Here is a 7368-nt window from a genome sequence, read left to right as displayed (position 1 = left end):
GTCCGTGCGGCGTCTTGACCTTCTTCTCTCCCGTCAGACTCAGATCTTCTCATGACCTCGAACGGCTCCGATCAGAAACGTCCCAAAGTCGCCGCCACACTAAGCGCTGAGGCGGATTTTACCAGCTAGCCTCTGCGTGTGACTCTTCAGGAAGTGCGTCTGTTTCAAACGCCACTGAAGTGATCGGTACTTGTCAGCTCGAGCAGGACGTGATGAAGACTTCTGTTCCCTGACAGTGATGAAGAGCGATTTGGAGGAGCTCATACTTGTAAAGACAGGCTTCAAATACAGTGTGTACATCCAAAGAAATAAGATGTCAAAGGAACAAAAAGCAGCTGCCAGGAAGGCCCGAGACGGAACAATAGACGCGCTCACTCATCCGCCAGCTGCCAGCGCCGCATGCAGAATCCTAATTACAGCGGCTTACAATGCTAATTAGAACTATTAATAAGAACCGCTAATAATTACAGCGTGCCAGACCTGCCCGGGGAGAGAGGTCAGAACAATTACACACCAGTCTGTCAACGCCGCCGTCAAGCTGAGAGTCAGCCTGTCAAATCTGAGGGAACAAAGGAGCAGAATCCTGAAGCAGGCGGGCGCCGCCGCAGCAAAACCCGGTCTGCGCAGCTGCTGCAGCCGCAGACGGAGGAAGTGGACCTGTGCTCTTCACCTGCAGGAGCACGAGGATCCAACCCGACGGGATCCAACCCGACGGGATCCAACCCAAGGGGATCCAACCCGACGGGATCCAACCCGCCGGGATCCAACCCGACGGGATCCAACCCGCCGGGATCCAACCCGCTGGGATCCAACCCGACGGGATCCAACCTGACGGGATCCAACCTGAAGAGGTCTAACCTTAGAGGATCCAACTTGAAAGATTTTTCCTCCTGATCTCCAAAATCACAGAGGATTTCTTTCTTCAGGGACCAAACACGGGGTGGAGGCCTAAGTCCAGATGCTGCTGAGACCTGCAGAGGATCAGGCAATGAAAGAGTGAAGGATCGATAAAATTAAGCATAAGGGGGCGGGGCTTAAGAAGACTTCCTGATATCTGAATGATTTGATAGTTTTGTCTGTTTATCTTCACAAACACCTCCCCAGCTTTGGTTGTTCAGCTGCAAAGACCTTTTCCATGACCCCCCAGAGATCAGATGAAGGTTCCCCAACACCGTAGCAGAACAATGTTGACCTGCGCTGTTGTTGGTTCTGGAACCACACAGAAAGGTTCTCAAAGCTCTCCGTGGCTCACCTGACCTCCGAGGGGCCTTCAGGGGGGGTTAGTGTGATGTCATTTCTCTGGATTTTAAAGGATGTGGAGTTCCTGGACGACACCCCCTCCCCCCGGAGGACACCTCCAGCAGAATCAGACTCTGTAAGAACCATCAGAAAATAATCTGGAAATGCAGAAGCCAGAGAGGGGAAGTGCATCATGGGAAGGTTCTCGTGTGGATCCTTTAAGGTGGACGGCGTCTTCTGGATCCAGAGATCAGGCTAGTGACTGAGCAGCTGTCCTCCTAAAGACCCCCCCACCACCACCACACACACACACACACGCACGCACACACCCACACACTAAGGAGGGCCGCTGTGACCCACAGAACTTTCCGCTTCACTCTTTGTGAGGTTCTGATCCGGAACGTCTTCCAGGCCCAGACGTCCAGTGAAGCCGCAGAAACTGAGTCTGATGTGCTTTGATGCTTTTTAATATCAGGTTTGACCAGCAGACACCCCCCCCCGATAAAATCCCAGCTTCCATCTGTGAGTCCAAACCGGTCGAGCGTCCATGAAGGAGAACTTCGCCGTCCGCTGCGGCGGCTTTGGGCTCCAAAGTGGAGAGAAACTTTGCGGCACAATCAGGGTTCCTGATCTGCTTCTCCTAATTGATAATTAGTCTTCTATTAACGAGGGACCGACTGGATCTCTTATCACTAAAGAACAGCTTATCAGCTGCTTAAGCGATGGACTAAATTGGGTTGACGGCGTCAGCGGGCGACCTTGCAGGGTAGGGGGGGACATGAGGGAATCGTTCCTCCTGACTCGTGTTTAATTAAGCCGAGATGTGCTGAGCGCGCGGCGGGAGGAAAGACCACGCCCCCTGCCACGTCTTACAAATCACTTTTTATTGAAAAAGTTGTACATGTAAATCTAAACATTCAGAGCCGTTATAAACTTATCAAAAGGAGATTTCATACAGAACCTTTCTAAGAAAGATGATTCTGTTGGTTCCTTCATGATCGCTGCAGAGAACCAGCAGAACCAGAACTTTTCAGCGTCTTGGGTCGTACCTTCAGCTGGAGCTTCTCCACAGGCGGCGTGATCTGATGACGGCGCCGCTCTGAGGTCTTGAGTGGGAACATCTGGAGGATGATCTCCCTGCAGAACCACAGAAACACCTGCAGTTCTGCTCAGACCAACTACACCAGAACCGCACAAATACAGGCGTGTTCGGATTTCAGATACATGTGACATGTGAGCAACATGGAAACATCATGAGCTGCTGTGGCTCCAGAAGCTTTATCGGGTCTGGAGTTCAGTACTAGGTTGGTTTGGGTTTCTGGAACATTTACTGTGGAAACGTCAGTGAGGCCAGCGTCTCAGACGTTCCAACAGGATCTCCGGTTCCTGCAGAAGAACCGCATGCAGATCTGCAGTCATCACACGCTTAGGTCTGAAGAAACCAAACTGTCTGGAAACGTTTCATTTTTTCTCTACATTCACGCTGAAGGATCTCCTACAGAACCAAACCTTCTCCAGTTCTCACTTTAACATCCAAATCTTCCTTTTTCCAGCACTTTCATTGATCCTTCTGATCACCTTCTTCTCTACATTCTTGTCAAAAGATCTGCAAACATCCAAACTCTGACAGAAAAAGATCTACAATCTTCTGGGTTAAAATCAAACATTTTAAAAGAAACGTGAGTTAAAAAGCTTCAGCTTCAAGTCAAGTTAATACTGAGAAGCTGTGACGGCATCGTCTTCATCACATCTTCCTCATGCCCCCCCCCCCGGGGCCACATGGACCCGTTCCAATCAGAGTTTAAACCGATTAGGAAAATGTTGCTTTTTTAAAAACAAGGTTCAGAGCAACACAGCTGCAGCTGAAATCCTGGATGAAGGTGGAAGGAAAGCTCTGAAGGGGAGCGGCCTGCAGGTGAGACCCCACCTTAGAAACGCAGCGGCCTGCAGGTGAGACCTCACCTGTGAAGGGGAGCGGCCTGCAGGTGAGACCTCACCTGTGAAGGGGAGCGGCCTGCAGGTGAGACCTCACCTGTGAAGCGGAGCGGCCTGCAGGTGAGACCCCACCTTAGAAACGCAGCGGCCTGCAGGTGAGACCCCACCTGTGAAGCGGAGCGGCCTGCAGGTGAGACCCCACCTTAGAAACGCAGCGGCCTGCAGGTGAGATCCCACCTGTGAAGGGGAGCGGCCTGCAGGTGAGACCCCACCTTAGAAACGCAGCGGCCTGCAGGTGAGACCCCACCTGTGAAGCGGAGCGGCCTGCAGGTGAGACCCCACCTTAGAAACGCAGCGGCCTGCAGGTGAGATCCCACCTGTGAAGGGGAGCGGCCTGCAGGTGAGACCCCACCTTAGAAACGCAGCGGCCTGCAGGTGAGACCTCACCTGTGAAGCGGAGCGGCCTGCAGGTGAGACCCCACCTTAGAAACGCAGCGGCCTGCAGGTGAGACCCCACCTGTGAAGCGGAGCGGCCTGCAGGTGAGACCCCACCTTAGAAACGCAGCGGCCTGCAGGTGAGATCCCACCTGTGAAGGGGAGCGGCCTGCAGGTGAGACCCCACCTTAGAAACGCAGCGGCCTGCAGGTGAGACCCCACCTGTGAAGGGGAGCGGCCTGCAGGTGAGACCTCACCTTAGAAACGCAGCAGCCTGCAGGTGAGACCTCACCTTAGAAACGCAGCGGCCTGCAGGTGAGATCCCACCTTAGAAACGCAGCAGCCTGCAGGTGAGATCCCACCTGTGAAGGGGAGCGGCCTGCAGGTGAGACCTCACCTTAGAAACGCAGCAGCCTGCAGGTGAGATCCCACCTGTGAAGGGGAGCGGCCTGCAGGTGAGACCCCACCTGTGAAGGGGAGCGGCCTGCAGGTGAGATCCCACCTTAGAAACGCAGCAGCCTGCAGGTGAGATCCCACCTGTGAAGGGGAGCGGCCTGCAGGTGAGACCCCACCTTAGAAACGCAGCGGCCTGCAGGTGAGACCCCACCTGTGAAGGGGAGCGGCCTGCAGGTGAGACCCCACCTGTGAAGGGGAGCGGCCTGCAGGTGAGACCCCACCGTAGAAACGCAGAGGCCTGCAGGTGAGACCCCACCTGTGAAGGGGAGCGGCCTGCAGGTGAGACCTCACCTTAGAAACGCAGCGGCCTGCAGGTGAGACCCCACCTGTGAAGGGGAGCGGCCTGCAGGTGAGACCCCACCGTAGAAACGCAGAGGCCTGCAGGTGAGACCCCACCTGTGAAGGGGAGCGGCCTGCAGGTGAGACCTCACCTTAGAAACGCAGCGGCCTGCAGGTGAGACCCCACCTGTGAAGGGGAGCGGCCTGCAGGTGAGACCCCACCGTAGAAACGCAGAGGCCTGCAGGTGAGACCCCACCTGTGAAGGGGAGCGGCCTGCAGGTGAGACCTCACCTTAGAAACGCAGCGGCCTGCAGGTGAGACCCCACCTGTGAAGCGGAGCGGCCTTTAACAGTTCCATCTGCTGTTTAGAAATCAGAGCTGCTGAAACCAAAACATGAGTGACTGGAGGAAGTTCCTCAGTTTGGTGGGACTGAGATGAAGAGGAGAAGCAGGAACAAAGGTCCACGCTTGAAAATGATCAGGAGAGCGTCCGTTCATGCATGCAGCCTCTGCTCAAACGCTGAATACGAGCAGCACGATGGAAGACAGATTCCACTTCAACTCACAAACATTTCAAATTTTGTTGCTTTAAAAAAATGTTGGCTTTAACTAATTTTTCAGTCAGTGTGTTAAAAACGTGAAAAAGAGGCAGAAATGTGATCCTGAAGCACAAACCGTCAGCAGCTTCCGGTTTGTGACGGTAATCTCTGTAAACACACGTCTGCGGCAGGAAGTGACTCAGCAGTTTAACTGACTTCCAGCTGATTTTTCCACGTAAATGTTTCCAGAATCCCAGACAAAAACATTTAAAGTATGAATGATAAAAAGCTGTGAGTTTAATTCATAATTATATTCATAGTGAAACGTCTGTAGTCTTTGCTAAAACAGATTTGAACAGATGCTCCTGTCTGCTTCTTCTCCGGGAAACTTCTGTGGTCCTGTTTGGTTCTGATGAACCGGGTTTGGGTCATGACGGCCTCGTCCGTTGGAACTCCCAAAGGTGGTGTCAGCGTGTTGTTGGACGCCGTGATCTGACAATAATTCATCCTGAGCGCCAACAGCTGGTTGTGAGGCTGTGAAGAAGACGGATCTTCATCATCGTGCAGAGACCAGAACACAGATCCGTCAGTGAGTCTCAGAGCCGAGTCAGTGTGGAGGCGGTTCTTCCAGTTCTCCTCTGGACCTGCCGGGTCTCCTCAGCTGCAGTTCTGGTCTTCTTCAGGGTTTGGGTCTGTTTAGGGTTTCTGCAGCTCTCCTCCTCACTGCTCTGTGTTTGGGTTCAGCTGCTGCCTGCAGACAAACAGGCATGTGGATCAGCACACAACACACACATGGATACACACAAACACACACATGGATACACACAAACACACACTCATGGATACACACAAACACACTCATGGATACACACAAACACACACTCATGGATACACACAAACACACACATGGATACACACAAACACACTCATGGATACACACAAACACACTCATGGATACACACAAACACACTCATGGACACACACAAACACACACATGGATTCACACAAACACACACTCATGGATACACACAAACACACACTCATTGATACACACAAACACACTCATGGATAGACACAAACGCACACAAGGATACACACAAACACACTCATGGATACACACAAACACACTCATGGACACACACAAACACACACATGGATTCACACAAACACACACTCATGGATACACACAAACACACACAAGCACACACTCATGGACACACACAAACACACTCATGGATACACACAAACACACACATGGATACACACAAACACACTCATGGATACACACAAACACACACTCATGGATACACACAAACACACACATGGATACACACAAACACACTCATGGATACACACAAACACACTCATGGATACACACAAACACACTCATGGACACACACAAACACACACATGGATTCACACAAACACACACTCATGGATACACACAAACACACACTCATTGATACACACAAACACACTCATGGATAGACACAAACGCACACAAGGATACACACAAACACACTCATGGATACACACAAACACACTCATGGACACACACAAACACACACATGGATTCACACAAACACACACTCATGGATACACACAAACACACACAAGCACACACTCATGGACACACACAAACACACTCATGGATACACACAAACACACACATGGATACACACAAACACACTCATGGATACACACAAACACACACATGGATACACAAACACACACACACATACACACAAACACACACTCATGGATACACACAAACACACTCATGGATACACAAACACACTCATGGATACACACAAACACACTCATGGACACACACAAACACACACATGGATTCAAACAAACACACACTCATGGATACACACAAACACACTCATGGATACACACAAACACACTCATGGACACACACAAACACACACATGGATTCACACAAACACACACTCATGGATACACACAAACACACTCATGGATACACACAAACACACACATGGATACACACAAACACACTCATGGATACACACAAACACACACTCATGGACACACACAAACACACTCATGGATACACACAAACACACACAAGGATACACACAAACACACTCATGGATACACACAAACACACACATGGATACACACAAACACACACAAGGATACACACAAACACACACATGGATACACACAAACACACACAAGGATACACACAAACACACTCATGGACACACACAAACACACTCATGGATACACACAAACACACTCATGGATACACAAACACACACTCATGGATACACACAAACACACACATGGATACACACAAACACACACAAGGATACACACAAACACACTCATGGATACACACAAACACACACTCATGGATACACACAAACACACACTCATGGATACACACAAACACACGCAAGGATACACACAAACACACTCATGGATACACACAAACACACACATGGATACACACAA

The 7368-nt window shown here is 50.8% G+C and overlaps 2 long non-coding RNA genes across 2 annotated transcripts; both read left to right on the top strand.

Moving 5' to 3' along the window:
- The first annotated feature begins 3075 nt into the window (after positions 1-3075).
- LOC111946708 lies at positions 3076-4136 on the top strand. The gene is made up of 3 exons (XR_002872438.1): positions 3076-3154; positions 3820-3924; positions 4065-4136. It is a non-coding gene; the product is annotated as an uncharacterized LOC111946708 (long non-coding RNA).
- A 197-nt stretch (positions 4137-4333) lies between these two features.
- Positions 4334-4673, top strand: LOC110014432. The gene is made up of 3 exons (XR_002872439.1): positions 4334-4414; positions 4450-4554; positions 4590-4673. It is a non-coding gene; the product is annotated as an uncharacterized LOC110014432 (long non-coding RNA).
- Positions 4674-7368: the final 2695 nt, after the last annotated feature.

This window comes from Oryzias latipes, chromosome 21 (assembly GCF_002234675.1).
Source record: "Oryzias latipes chromosome 21, ASM223467v1".
Taxonomy (NCBI): Eukaryota; Metazoa; Chordata; class Actinopteri; order Beloniformes; family Adrianichthyidae; genus Oryzias; species Oryzias latipes.
This window is presented reverse-complemented; position numbering and strand designations above follow the sequence as displayed.